This window comes from Macrotis lagotis, chromosome 1, assembly GCF_037893015.1.
Source record: "Macrotis lagotis isolate mMagLag1 chromosome 1, bilby.v1.9.chrom.fasta, whole genome shotgun sequence".
In the NCBI taxonomy this organism is placed as follows: Eukaryota; Metazoa; Chordata; class Mammalia; order Peramelemorphia; family Peramelidae; genus Macrotis; species Macrotis lagotis.
In genome coordinates, this window is record NC_133658.1 from 601325393 (window position 1) to 601341399 (window position 16007).

A 16007-nucleotide genomic window follows, 5' to 3' on the forward strand; every position below is an offset into this window, starting at 1 on the left:
AATATCTGAGACTTGGGTAGACTTTGGTGAGATGCTATAGTAAGGAACAATTAGGTAGCACAGCGTGCCAAGTCTCAATTAGGCATCTGTATGGTATATAAATAGGGTGCTCAGCCTGGAGTCAGGAAGACTCATCTTTCTGAGTTCAAATCTAGCCTCAGATATATAACTATGTAACCCTATGCAAGTCATTTAGACCTATTTATCTCAGTTCCTCATCTGCAAAATGAATTGGAGAAGGAAATAGTAAACCACTAATATCTTTGCCAAGATAATTGTGACCCTAAATGGGGATTTCAACTTAGGCCCTCCTGACTTCAGGTCTGGGAGTGTAGAGTCTATCCACTGTACTACTTAGCTGTCTCATTCAAATCGACCCTAGACACTTGCTAACTCTATGACATTGGGTTTGCCTTATATTGCTTTGCATCCAGGACCATCTCTAGTTGTTCTGATTCCTATCTGTCCCCTCAACCCAGATAACACTGAAGGAGAAAGTGAGACTGGTGACTTAACATAGCACTCTTTCACTCAAATCCAATTCACTTGTATATCATGGCATCATCTCCCTGGTGACATGGTCTTTTCCCAGAACAGAGGACCAACAGCTTGAGATCAAGACTCAAACAAACTATATTTAATATCAACTATACTTCATGCAATTCCTTCTTAACTAAGTGAAGAAGAGAAAATATAATTAGATAAACTTTCAGTATGAATTACTGGGGAAGAGAGATCCAAATGCCCTCATTAGATCTTTGGGAAGAGCTGTTTATTTTATTCTCCCAGATTTTGACTGCTCTGCCTCCTCATTTGTGGTAACATATTGAATGAAGCAGCTATCTATTACCTTTGACAGAATCTGAAAAGGTCTTGGGTGATGAAATGAGTTTCAACAAAACTCATTTTAACACTTACTAAACACAAATTATCCTCTTACAATGATTAGGACCTAGGAAGGGAGATAGAATGGGCATTTGTTTTCATTTTGACATAGGAAACTCCTAGTGAAGAAACCCTTCTGACCAAGGTTCTATTTTGCAGCATATAGTCTTAAAGAGAGCTTCTTGGCTCCTTATCTGTAAGATGAAGAAACTGAGGTTCAGAGATATCAAGCAATTTGCTCAAAATTACAAAGTTAGTCATGTGGATGGTGATAATTTGAACCTAGTACTTCCTGACTCAAAGTTCATCTTTGCCATTCTATGCCAGTCTCTGGAATGAAGTGGGTGAGATTTAGGCAAAATAAATTTAAGTGGAAAGGTTTTTCCAGACATTGAGAGTGAAATCAGCAAAGAGACTATGGTGGAAATAACCCTGGCATAATACAAGTGATATATATTTAGGGAAAAAAAAATAGCAATATAAGTCAATACCAAATAAGTGATACAGACCAGAGCTGAAACTTAGGGTGGACAAGGTATAGAAATGCCTATTACACTACACAAAGTGATGAATATAGACATACTTTAATAATTTCTTTAAAAAATAAAAACATAGTATTTTAAAATCAGAATATCCTATAATCCATGGAATGTAGGCATTTATTTTGTGGTAGATGACTGCATGTTATAGTGAAGGCTGAGAAATTCTGGTGAACAAAAATAGATGTGGATGGGGAAGTGCAGTTTTTGAACCTTACTTAGAGGACAGAATTGATTGCTCTCAGGAATGGTATAAATCCTAAACACCAAGTACCACAGAAAATCAAGGGAGCACTCAGAACTGAGGGTTGGAGGGCAACTAGAAAAGATTGATAATTAAAGTGGACTGGGAGCTGAGACTTTGAAAGCAGGTAGGGTATAGGTGAACAAAGAATAGAGGGAGCTGTCCTTACTAGCTAGGGAAGTGATGCTAGCAAAAGTATTGTGATGGAAATAGACTGAGTAGACAAATGCAACTGAAGCAGGAGAGCTTATTGAATGGCCTTGGTGGAAGTCAAGTGTGTCAAAGCTCCAAGTACCTGGTTTTGAAGGCCCTTATATGCCAGGCTACAGCGTTTTGATTTTATAATGTAGACACCAGGGAGCCATTGAAAAGTTTAAAGCAAGGGAGCAACATAGAATTATAGTTTAGAAGGCAAATCTGCCAGGGAATGTCAGTATATAACATGAAGTTCACTTAAGAGAGGCATGATCAGTACTTCTGAGTGGGAGGCAGAAAGGTGGTTAGGTGCTCTATTTGCATTTAACTTTATCTTCCTTCCTGTCTGTCTACCTTATACAGCTGGTTCTGACTCACTCACCAGCATGGGTATCAGAGAAGAAAAATGATCCACATGACATTTCCTTTCATTTGTTCTCCGATTCTGTCTGGGAGGTAAATCTATTCAGTTCTACACAGTTCTGACAAACTTTCAAAATGCTTCTGACTCCTCAGAAATTTTTCAGGCACCCATGAAAATAGGATTATAGGATTCAAAGTTAGAAAATTATTGAGGGGTCATTTACTGAAACCCCTTATTTTATAGATGAAGATGCTGAAATGCAGGGAGGGGTAGTGATTTGTCCAAAATCATTTCCTTCTGTGGTAGTGCTTGTATATCTCCCTTTCCTACCTCACCCCTTCCTCCTTAACCCACTGTTCTTGTCATACATTACTTGAAGTCCTGGCAACTAGTAGACCTCGGATTAATCGTTTCCATCTAATCTTATACATGAAGACTGAAGAGTTGTAAAATGGATCTGTCAGTTACAGGCAGCAGCCATTGAGGTTGGATCTAATCAATGTTGAAGCAGATATAGTAACCCAAAGTCTGAAGCCAGGATATTCCCCCATTTATTCTATATAAATCGGGATGGATTGGAGAATAGGGAAATGGATGCAGGCAGAAGTAATACGGTGACTTTATAATAATTTTCAATAAGAGCACTGGATTTGGAATTGGATGATTTGACTTTCAGTTTTGTCCCAACTACTTATTATTTTGGCCAAATCACTTAATCTCCCCAGGCCACAGTTTACTCACCTTGCTTTTTAGGATATGGGTCTAGAAAAATGTCTAAGGTCCTCCTAGTTCTAAATCTATATTATTATTATTTTAACAGAGCTTTATTTGCCACAAATGCAAATTGCTTAATATGGTAGCACCCACATGAAAAAGACCAGGAATTAACTTCTGGGATAAGACATTCTTCTTTCCCTATCATATGGTTAAGGGCAGTTAGGTGTCACAGTGGATAAAACACTGACCTTAGAAACAGGAAGACCCATCTTTCTGAGTTCAAATATGGCTTTACACATTTACTTGACCCTGTAACCCTGGTCAGATCACTCTGTTTACCTCAGTTTATTCATCTGTAAAATAAGTTGGAGAAAGAAATGGAAAATTATTCTTGCCAAGAAAGCCCCAAATGCTATTAAGAAGAGACAGGCACTACTGACACACTGAAAAGCAGCAACAAAACTACATGTGGGGGGGTAGCATCTTTCTATTTGCTGTTTATTTGGAACAGTTTGTATTTTGTGTGAGGAAATTGCTCTCTCTTTTCAGTTATGTCCAGTTTGGGTAAAGGTCCTGTTCTCTCACAATTTGGATACCATGATCTGAAATAGGTGAACGTTCCCTCTTCCCTTTTTTAGTCATTGTGGTCTAGAGAAGCAGTTTAGGGATTTGAGCTTTTTTTTTTATTTTTAGTAGACCAGTAGAGCACCAGGCCTATAGTCAGGCATGAAGATCTTAGTCAAAATTTTATCTCAAATATTTACTAACTGGACAAGTCACTTAATCTCTATTTGCCTCAGTTTCCTCATCTATAAAAATGGTAATAATATTAACACTTATTTCTTATGGTTGTTGTGAAGATCTGATGAGATAATATTTACAAATCACATAGTTCAGTATCTGGCATATAGTAAGTACAAAATAAATGTTAGCTATTTTTGATTTTAGAGGTAGAAGTGGAATCCCCACTATTCCATAATGACTCTGGAGACAGGATTCTCTGGTAAATATTGCTACCAGCCTAGTAAGGAAAACTTTGAAAAGTCAGTGTCTGAGACTTGAAAAATCCAATATTTGGAATTAGAGCTTGTGTTATAATAGGGCCTGAGCTAAATTGTGAACCTAATTACCTTTTCCTTCCTAGAGACTGAGGTAGTGCAGAGGGGGACTTATACACTCTGTATGTTGGGGTATATTTGTTTTTTGTATGCCTTTGAAGAAAACAAGTTTTCCTAATAGCTAATCTGACTGTGAGGTGGTTAAATGAAACTGGGGTCCACAGGATCTCTAATTGGGGGAGAACATCATTGGTGTCAATGGCAAAATACTTCCAAATTGCATTAAGATCACCTCCAAAACTCCTTAAAATATTGAAGAATTCTGGAAAAGAGGTGAAATATAACATACCTGGTCTTCAGGCAGTGTGGGTAAAGGTAGTTAGTATTACACTATGAATAGTGAAGAGTTCATTGTACTGGTGGCTAAGTGACCTGGATTCCAATATCGGCTCTGCCACCAGCTTTGGGGACAGACACTTTGGTTCTTTGAAAAGAACTTACCTATTTAGTTAAATAAAAAGGTTAAATTCAATATCTCAATGTCTTTTTCTAATTCAAACATTCTGTTCTCTGCAATGTTTCAAGGCATCAGTCCTGAGTCTTACAGGGTGAAACCAGCTAGGTGATCCAGAATCCTACAGCCAAAAGACACCTTAGAAATGACCTAACCCAATTATCTCATTTTACAAATGAAAGCTGTAGGCCAGATAGGTCAACTGACTTGCCCCCTCACCATACACTTAGGAAATGACTGAAGGGGTATACAAACTATGGTATTGTGCCTCCAAATCCAGGACCATTCATTCTACTCCACACTTCCTGGTCTCCAGAAAAATCAGAATTGCTCTCTTGGTCTGTTTTGGTTCTTCTCAGAGCAGGATGGGTAATTTTGATCAAGTTCTATAACTTTCTGTGCCTCCTGGGTCCCAGCTGGTGCAGTAGAGGTCATTCTGCCCACTTTGCAGAGGTTGTTCTGAGGGTTTGTTCGATAGTGTATGATTGCCGGTGAGAACTGCAGGCAATGATGAGAGTCTGAGCATATCTGGTGGGTTGGGCTGATTTACTGTACATTGCTAAAATGAAAAACAATAAAACATGAAATAGATTTTGTTCTCCAGACAAGAACAAATAGGACAGTGGGCAGATACTCTGATATTCAGCCCTGGAGCTGTAGGTATCTGTCCTCCTGGAAACATTAAACAATAGGAACAAAGGGCTTTTCAGTTCTGAAAAAGAAGAAACTAGTTTAAGGAAGCTGTAGCCTTCAAATCAGAAAGAGAATCCATCTGCATTGATGAAATGTAAAAAGTGCAAAAACAAACCTGTAACCCAAAGGGATGGAAATAAGTTTAGCCACAGTTGCTGCCTCAGGTAGAAACAAGAGGACAAAGTAAATTGAGTAACTGTATATACACAGGGTAAGAACTGAGAATACCCACTGGGTGGCATGTTTTCCATAGTCTTTAGGGTTTAGAGGACTCTGGTTAAAGCTTTTTATGTCCCAAAGGACTTAGTACAGTGATTATTTTTTTTAGATCTACTATATACTAACCATATGTATGACCTTGAGGGAGTCACATAATCTCCATGATCATCAATTTTTAAAAAAAAATATTTTACCTATCATGAAGAATTATTAGGAAGATAGCACTTTTCTAAATTAAAAACATTAAAACAGGGGTTCTTTATTTGAGGTACATGCATGCCTATGAAGTCTATGGAGAGATTTTAGGAAGCCTCTGTCTTTGGGTAGTAAAAAATACATCTTTATTTTCTGGTTTCCTTTGTATTCCTATGTGTTTTAATTTATATGTTTTATATTTTATTATTCTGAAAAGGGGGTCCCAAGGCTTCACCAGACTACCAAAAGGGTCTGTTTGTGACACAAAATACTTTAAGAACCCCAGTCTTAGAGCCATGTGTTGGTGATATTCATGATATATGTTTATTGAGTATATGTTTAGTCAGTAAATTGAAAAAAAAAAGTCATGGAGCCCTGCATTTGTAAACTGTCTTTGGCATTTACAAACAGTGTGACCGTGGACAAATCATTTAATCTCTTTTTAATGTTTTCTCAGCATTGATTCTAGAATACCTTACAAACCTTAAAACACTATGAAAATGTGAACTGTTCTTATTACATAAGTGAATTTTCTGAATTTATTTTCATCAGTTTCTAGATATCAGCAATAGGGAAAATTTATGAAAGAAGTCAAATTTAGAATCATAGATTTATAATCCTACAAATGACTTTATAGATAGATACCTTGGTCCAACCCTCTCATTTTTCAGATAAGAATACTGAAGCCGAGAAATCTGAAGCTGCTTGACCATAGTTAGTAAGGGACAAAACAAAGATTTAGCAGGTCCTCTGGATCTGAGATCAGCACCTGTTCTATTTTTACCATGTGATTTCCTTATTTTACTTTCTCCCAACTCTCATTTTTATTGAGATCCTTTTCAGGCACAGGATTTTTCAACCCCTCCCCCCACCCCAACACTAAAATTTCTATGTGTTTATGCTCTCTTCTCTTTCTCAATTATCAAAACTTAGGTAGTTAGATAGATTGAGGGTGGGATGGTAGGGGGTGAGGTTTAAAGTCAGGAAGTCCCAAGTTAGAGTCTGACCTGTAGACACCTACTATGTCATACAACCTCTCAGATTCAGTCTTGTCACCTACCTCACAGGGATATTGTGGGATTCAAATTAAATAATATTTGTAGAGTGCTTTGCAAAATTTAAAATGCTGTATAACAACTAACAGTAATGATGCTGATTCGTACTATACTGTTATGTATGAAGTTTCTTATGAAATCTCTTTTCTAACCTCATAAGATACTTCTGGAAAGAGAATAGTTGTGAGAGCCCCCTTCCTCATCATTATCTTCAATAACAACAGGGAGGAGAGGAAGAGACAGAGAGACAGTGTGAGACACACACACACACACACACACACACACACACACACAGAGAGAGAGAGAGAGAGAGAGAGAGAGAGAGAGAGAGAGAGAGAGAGAGATGGAGAGAGATGGAGAGATGGAAACAGAGATAGAGACAGAAAGAGAAACAGGGACATAGAAAGACAGACAGAGACACACAGGTTGATACAGAGAGACACATAGAGACAGAGACAGAGAGACAGAGATGGATGGAGAGAGATACACAGAGACAAGCAGAGACAGAAACAGATAGAGATAGACATATACGTAGAGAGGCAGAAGTAGAGTTAGTGAGAAAGCAGAAACACAGAAAGACAAAACAAGGAAACTTTGAAAGAAGGCTAGGTAGAATGTCATAGTCAAAAATTCTGAGAGAAATCAGTTGAAGTAGAATGGGAAACTCTTGAGAAATAACTTCTGAAGACACAAAGAAAATTATTCTTATAAGTACGAAAAATAAGAGCTATCTGAAGAGAGTGATGTAGATGCACAGAGAATTCGCTAATAGACAAGTTTAAGACAGATATATACAAAGATAGATTGCAGAAGATGATTACAGAAAGTGTGTTGTGATACTGTACAATATCATGATTGCTAAATCTCAGAATAAACTAAGGCTGGTGATGAAAGGGACGAGAAAGATCCCCCCCACCCCAAGAAACTCAGGGAAGGTGGGACATGGTAACTGAAAAAAAAAAGAGAGATGACAGATAATTCTCTTTTTTATTTCAATTTTGGAGATCTCATGACATAGTGAATACAAGCACTGGGAAGCACAAGGACCTGAGTTCAAATTCCACTCTGACATGTGCTGGTGGAATAACTAGGCAAATCACTTAAATGCTAAACATTCCCAGAAACTCTAAGATGAGAAGTTGTGGAGAAGTTGCCTACCTGTCCTGGCAGCAAGAGTTTCCACTTCTAGGAACTCTCTATACCAATGGAAGTACAGATGCTATCCTTATATCCTTATCCACTTCCTACCTCCCCCTCACTCCTTGAGAAGACAAGAAAAGCAAAACACACACACACACACACAGACACACACACACAGACACACACACACACACACACACACTCAAATTCTTGCATTAGTCATGCACCAAAAAATAAAGCAAAAAAAAAAATAAAGCTTCATGCTATACTGGGAGTCCATCAGTTCTCTGATTGTGGGCAGTTTTATCATGTTCCCTGGGATGGAGGTTGGTCATGTCAAAATATTTTGGAAACAGAGTTATGTCCTATGCTTGGGATAACAATAATCCCTTGCATTCTGATGATCTTATCCTCTGGCAAAGTATACTGCTTTGACCTGCATCATGTGTTCACTGAGGGATTTATCATTTTAGCATCTCCTATTTCCCAGGAATTTGAAAACCAATATCCATCTATTGATCTGCTTGCAATACTGCACTCCTACAGAACTGTGTTTCTGTATCCCATAGAGTGATCAGGACTCCCAAGACTCATGACAATCAACTTAAGAACTATTGAGAACAGCAACTCAAGACCTATAACTGATTTTATCATGGTTTGTGTTTATATGTATATAGGTATATGTGTGTGTATGTGTATCTACATATATATGTATATAAATAAACTGTGACTTTCCCCAGAAAGATAAGCTTTCCTTTTGGGGTAGGGGCTGGGGTTCCATTTGCAAGTGTCATTTCCCTCATTCTGAAATTGAACTTCTCTTTGAGCTGACTCTCCTCTCTCTGGCCTGCTTTGTACAACTGCAGTCACCCACTGGTTAAAGGTCAATTCTGTTCCAGGTGACTGTCTTCTTTGCTTCATCAGGAACAGGTGTTACCAAACCAAATACATTTCCTTTTTTTGTCAGGGTTGCAAAATAAACAGATTAGGGGCATATTATCCATATTGTATCCTTTGATTTTCACCAAGCACTTGATGAAGTATTTCTGGAATGCCTATGAAAAAGATGGAGAGATGTGGACCAAATGTTAGGACAATTAGATAAATTCAGAGATAATTGAATGGCTGGGATCCAAAAGTCATAATTAATGGTTTGATGTGAACTTTAGTAGATTATTTTTGTGCATTGCCTTAAGCTAGCATTTTCATAAATGACTTGGATAAAGTCATGGATGACAAGTTTATTCAATTTGCAGGTGAAATAAAAATGGAGAAGGTGTGAGAATAGCTAACAGATGAACAAAAAAAATCATGGCAAAGCAGAAAATTGAGCTGAATGAAATAACAATAAATGTATATTTAGACTTGACAAACTTAAAAGTACCCAGTTAAGTAAGATTGGCTAGAATTGTTTAAAGAAGATCTGGGGGTTAAGAGATTACAATTCTATACAAGTGGGATTTTATAGAGATTGAGAGAAAATTTATGTTATCTTAGGCTAAAAGAAGCAGTGGGGAAAAAAGAGCTGATAATTGTAATATATGACTCTAGTCAAATCACATCTTGAAAAAGATATTTAATTCATAGAATTTTAAAAGGAGAATGAGAAATTGAAGAGCATCCAGAGGATGAAAATATGGACATTGAGGGCATAGATTTATGTAATAGGGAGATCAGTTGAGGGAAGTAGAGATATTTAATCCAAAAATTAGAGGAGACTCAGAGGAAACAAAATGAGTGTTTTCAAGAATCTAAAAGGCTATGAAGTGAATGAAGCATGGACTTGATCATTTTAGCATTAGAATATAAAACTAGGAGAGGGGGTGGAAATTTCAAAGAGGCAAATTTAGACTTAAAAGAAAAAGAGTGTTATGATTAGAGGCACTGAAAAGCAGAATGGTCTTCCTCAGGAATTAGTGGATTGTCCCTCAGTAGAAATTTTAAAGTAAAGTCCTAATGGCTACTTGTTGGATGCTTTGTTGTAAATATAGCCTTTGGTTATTGGTTGGATTGTGGGGATTCATTTGTTTATTTCTAACTTTGGAGTTTTGTGATTTTTGTGAAAAAGAAAGTAACCAAAAAGCCTCAAATAAAAATCTCACAGGAAATGGAAAAGGAATAATCAAAGATATTCTAGCATAATGAATAAATATTGTCTATTTAAATAATTTGAACATACTAAAAGGAAAAAGAAAGTCAACATCAACAATGGCCTCCCCTACTAAACTAGAACTATATTGAAACATAGAAGCTTTTATAATGAACACATTGAAGGAAAAAAAAAAGATGAAATGACTTTAGTAAAGCAGGAAAAAAGATATAATTGCCTTTAGGTAAGGACAATACCTTGTCACCAGGATATGAAAAGTATCTGACATTTATACAAAGCTTTAAAGTTTAAGCTCTTTAAATTATTCTTTCTTTTTGATTTTCATATCATTGCTATGACATTGGTGCTTTTATCATTTTTTTTTTTTTGGTGAGGCAAATGGGGTTAAGTACCTTGCCCAGGGTCTGTTATTAAGTGTCAAGTGTCTGACGCCACAGTTGACTACAGGGTTAGTGCTCTGTCTCCTGTGCCACATAGACCCTATCTTGTCCATTTTCTAGAAGTAAACTAAGACTCAGAAAGGTCACATGAGCTGTCCACTGTTTTTTGAATGCTCAAATAGATCTGTGATCTCAATCAATTAATTTGCGAATTGCCAAATATTATGCTAAGTGCTGGTGATAAAAGCAAAACAATCGAAATGATTAATCAAAACTCTGACACCCCAACATTTTTTGCCCTTAAGTAACATACATTCTAATAAGGGGATAGATCATCTCACCACAAGCCCAGTTATCTTCTTTTTCCATAATATAGTTTTCTCACATTTTTTACTTCTATTTTTCTTCACGTTTTTCATTTATATGTTGCAATTGGCTCATACTCACCTTAAGTTTCCATTCTGCCTTGTGGGTTAAGTTCTTTTTCAATTATTTAGTGTCTATGGGGTTTTATGTCTTATACATCATTTGCTAACTCTTTGAGAATATTGCATGTCTGTTTGACCCAGGGTGAAAATATGTACATATACATATACATATATATGTATATGTATATATCTCCAAGAAAGAATTTGAACCTAAACCTTCCTGACTCCAAATGGCAGATTTTCAGCCATCAGCAGAAAGTTTTGTGTATGTGTGTGTGTGTGTGTGTGTGTGTGTGTGTGTGTGTGCCTGTGTGTGAAAGCATGAATGGGAATTTCACATTAATAATCCCAAAGTCATATCACATTCTCAGTGGTCACCTTCTTCCATGAGTTCTCATCAGTATCTCTGAAGGAATGAACATAGTCAAATGAGACATAAAATTTAATTATGTTTTTGCTCTTAATGAAGACCTTGTTTATATGGACAATATAAGTATACAACTTTACATAGAATGTCTATATAATTAATGATGTTTACCTTGGATTAAATGTGTGACTTTGGTTAAGTCAACTTTCCCCAGGCCTTAGGTTTTTTTTTTGTTTTTGTTTTTTGTTTTAGGATTTTTTGCAAGGCAAATGGGGTTAAGTGGCTTGCCCAAGGCCACACCAGCTGGGTAATTATTAAGTGTCTGAGACCGGATTTGAACCCAGGTACTCCTGACTCCAGGGCTGGTGCTTTATCCACTATGCCACCTAGCCACCCCAATTTTCTTGGTTTTAAATAAGGGAATTTTACAAAATGCCTGTTGGAATCCCTTCTGGTTGTGATATTTTGTGAATAAAGATCAAATTATAGAATACAAGCAAAGTAGTTATTTTTTAAATTGTGAAATCTCTAAAACTTTTCTCATGAACACTTTTAACAGCTGAGGTTATCATAAAGAGAGGAGGAAAACAAGTCAAAAAAACTAGTCAATGCCATTTCCAAAATGTTTTGGGTGGGAGCAGTGTTTCCCTAGCAACAAGGGAGAGCTGCTAGTTAAAAACCAGTGTCCTGGGAATCGCCATGGATTGAAATAGAAAATAGTAATGTGTAATTACGCTATGGATTTCCTCACTTAAAACATGGTCTTCTGACTTACACTCTTACCTTATCAGGGGTTAGCTGCCAGTCTTTATTCTATATTGGCAGTTTCCTTCATAGTTAACTGAAGAAAGTAAACTCCAGAGAATTCTAGCTATTAACAAAAGTATTACAGCCAGCTTTCTCACAGTGTGTGCATGGGATGAAGGGTGGGGGAGAAAGAATAAAACAAAAATTCCTATGATAGGTATTAGTCCTAAGCAAGCACCTTGTGCATGCTGCCATTCAGGACCATCATTCTTTTCTTGAAGCATTCATACTTTTATTTGGGGCTATGAGGTAAGCCATATGCTTTGTCACAATTAAAATACATTTTTGGGGAGTCATTTCATGGATCTTGTCATGGCATCTTTTGGTAATTTTCAGAATAATCCAAACCACTGGATTCTTTTTATAGGAAACTACTTCTGTCAAAGTTCAAGCACATCCTTTGTGCCATCTGATGCTCATCACAATGCTGCTAGAAGATGTTAGTAGTCCCATTTGAGTGAAGAAGGAAGGGAAGCATAGAGAGGAAAATTGACTTCTACCTAAATCCCAGTGACAGTAAGAAAAATGCATGCAAGTCTCCTGATTTGGAGTTTTTTGCTCATTCCTCTGAATCACAACTCCACTTGAAATGATTCCACACCTTAAATAATTAATAGTCACTATTAATTTTGGTAACAGGATCATTGGAATTAGAACTAGTAGTTTTTGACTCTGTTCTTTGTTACTTTTGGGTCTTGGCTATTAGACAGAGTCAGGAAATGCTGAGTTCAAATATCTCCTCTGACAGTGCTGTATGACCTTGGTCAAATCACTAAATTTCTCTGCTTTAGTTTCTTTATCAATAATATTGGTGGGTTGGAGTTATTAGTTTCTAAAATCCCTTCCTAATCTAAATCTCTGAACTCTGATCTTCTCATTAGGTGATCTTTAAACTTCTCTCCAAGTGAATTTGGGTCTGTTGTAACATTCCTTAAATTTTCTTCTATGTGAGGATGACAACACATGGATTTTCCAATGGCAATGCATTTTTTTCTTTTTACCAGTAATTTCCTCAGCAATTCACAAATCTCAAGGCATATGGATGATTTCAACATTCATATCTTCGTTCTTACCACTTTCCTGAGTCCCAGAGTCTTACTATTCACCCTTACTATTCACTATCTACACCTAGATATCTCACTATGACCTTAAAAACAATATGTTTAAAAAAAATTTATTCCACTCTTCCTAAGCTCATCCAAGAACTCCCCTCCCCAATCAAGTTCTTCCTTCTGGTTTGTATATTACTATTATTAGTATTATCATTCTTATAGTCACTCAGACTCAGAACTTTGTAGTCATTTTTGTTTCCTTTTCACTATATGTTATTGATCTTTTTTTTTTTTTTAGGTTTTTTTGCAAGGCAAATGGGGTTAAGTGGCTTGCCCAAGGCCACACAGCTAGGTAATTATTAAGTGTCTGAGACTGGATTTGAACCCAGGTACTCCTGACTCCAAGGCCAGTGCTTTATCCACTATGCCACCTAGCCACCCCTATGTTATTGATTCTTACTCTGATTTCTTGTACCAGATCACCCATTTCCATTTCTATAATTCTCATCCAAACCTAGGTCCTTATCATTTCATGTACATTTTATCTCAATAGGCTTTTGCTTCATATTTCTTGTGGTGACTCAAAAGAGTCAGACCAGAGGAAGGACCAGAGAGCAGTGGGAACAAAAATTTTTCTTCAGATCAATCAAGGAATTCAGTTCAAAGCAGGGAAAGGGATAAGGACTTGGTCAGTAGAACAGTATCCATTGCAAACCAAGGAAAGCAATCATGGTGGACTAGGAAATTATATTGTCAGAATAGGACCACTAAGCACAGAAATTATGTAAGTAAGCAATACAAAGATGTCATACAGGTACCAACAAGGTATAGAAATATTTAACCGGTGTCTGAAAGGCTACTTCAAGAGACATTATTCAAACTGCAAAAAAAAAAAAAGACTAACCAAATTCTAGTGTGGCAGAATTCACAAAAAAACCCAAGATAAATTGGAAGATCAGAGGAAATGGTCTACTGCCCTAGGAAGAGAAGAGCTCAGGACAACGTCAAATTGCCCAAGCCATCTAGGAACAGAAAGCTGGGTAAATGGGTTAGTAGCAGTGTTGGCTATTTCAAGATCTCTCAGTTCAGAGATTTCCAAGGACAACAAGGGAGGTCAGCAGGAAAAGTCTGCCACACCATGGTGAGAATGTAGGGTATTTTAGCTCAGACCTCAAAGCAGACCCAGACTCAACAGACCAGGAGCAGACTTTGGGAGCCACTGAATCAATAGAAACAATTTCTTCTGGAACTCGCAATCCATGGACACTAAGGGGGTCAGAAGGTGATTATAGGGATCTCTTTGCTCTCTCTGAGGCAAGACTGTTATTTTACCCATACTCAGATCTGGGAAACTGTCTAAAGTCCCAGTCCCAGGAAGAGGAACTAAAAAACAACAGAATTTATTGACACAGCATAGCAGGGATTCTCCTCATCGTTCCAGAGCAGAAAGAGAGCTTGTGGTCACCCATAGACCAGAGCACAGGTCAGGAGAGTAGTCATTACTTCTCATAAGACCTTGGAGGAAACTTGCAGTTTCCTAGAAATATCTCTGAAAACAGCTGCTACAAAAAACCCTCAAGAGCTTGGGAACAGTACATCCTCCATCCTGGAAACAGAGCTCCACCTTTACAAAGAGTTAAAAATCAAGTCATAAGTTGGGAAAATGAGCAACTAACATAAGGAAAAAAACATCTTGAGTATAGATAGTTACTATGGTCATATAGAGAATCAAAAGACACTCAGAAGATAACAAAATAAAAGCTTCTATATCCAAAGTCTCCAAAAAAATTTGAATTGGACTCAAGCTATGGAAGAATTCAAAAAAGGATTTTGAAAAATCAAGAAAGGGAGGTAGAGGAAAAATTTAGAGAAATAAGAGGGATTTGAGAAAATCACAAAAACCAAATCAGCAGCTTGGTGAAGGTGATACCAAAAAATACTGAAGAAAATAACACCTTAAAAACTAGACAGGGTCAATGGAAAAAAAGAACCAAAATGCCAACATAATTGGCCAAATGGAAAAGGAGATACAAAAATTCACTAAAGAAAATAATCCCTTATAAGACAGAATGAAGCAAAAGGTAGCTGATGACTTTGTGAGATATAAAGAAACAATAAAACAAAACCAAAATAATAAAAAATTAGAAGACCATGTGAACTATCTCTTTGAAAAGACAACTGAAAAGAGCCATGGAGTTTGAACAAAGTTCAAGGACTATTCTCTTTAATTTAGGAAAAAAACAGATATCTTATTGTGTGATCTTGTTACCTCTTAGACTTCTTGTCTCTTCCTTAAGGATATGATTTCTCTCTAATTACACTCAATTTGGATCCATGTACAACATGGAAACAAAGTAAAGACTGACAGATTGCTTTCTGTGGGGGGGGGGAAGTAAGATGGGGGGATTTGTGAAACTCAAATAATATCTTTAATTTAAAAAAAAGAAAAAACAACTGACCTAAAAAGCAGATCCAGGAGAGATAATTTAAAAATTAATGAACTATTAAAAAGAGTCTAGAAATCATTTTCAAGAAATCATCAAGGCAAACTGCCCTGATATTTTAGAAGCAGAAGGGAAAAATAGAAATTGAAAGAATTTACCAATTACCTCTTGAAAGAGATCTCAAAATGAAAATTGCCAGAAATATTATAACTATATTTCAGATATCTCAAGTCAAGGAAAAAATATTGCAAGCAGCCAGAAAGAACCAATTCACTTATTGTGGAATCACATTTAGAGAACATATGATTGAGCAGTTTTTACATTAAGGGATCTTAGGGCTTGGAATATGATATTCTAAGAACTTTGATTACAATCAAGAATCAACTACCTAGCAAAACTCTTTCAGGGGAAACATACTCTGTTGGGGGAAAAGATTGACATTCAATGAAATGGGGAACTTTCAAACTTTTCTGATGAAATGACCAGAGCTAAACAGAAAATTTGATCTTCAAATACAAGGTTCAAGTGATGCATAAAAAGATAAACAGGAAAGACAAATCATAAGGGACTTAAAGATGGTGAACTTCTTATATTCTTGCAT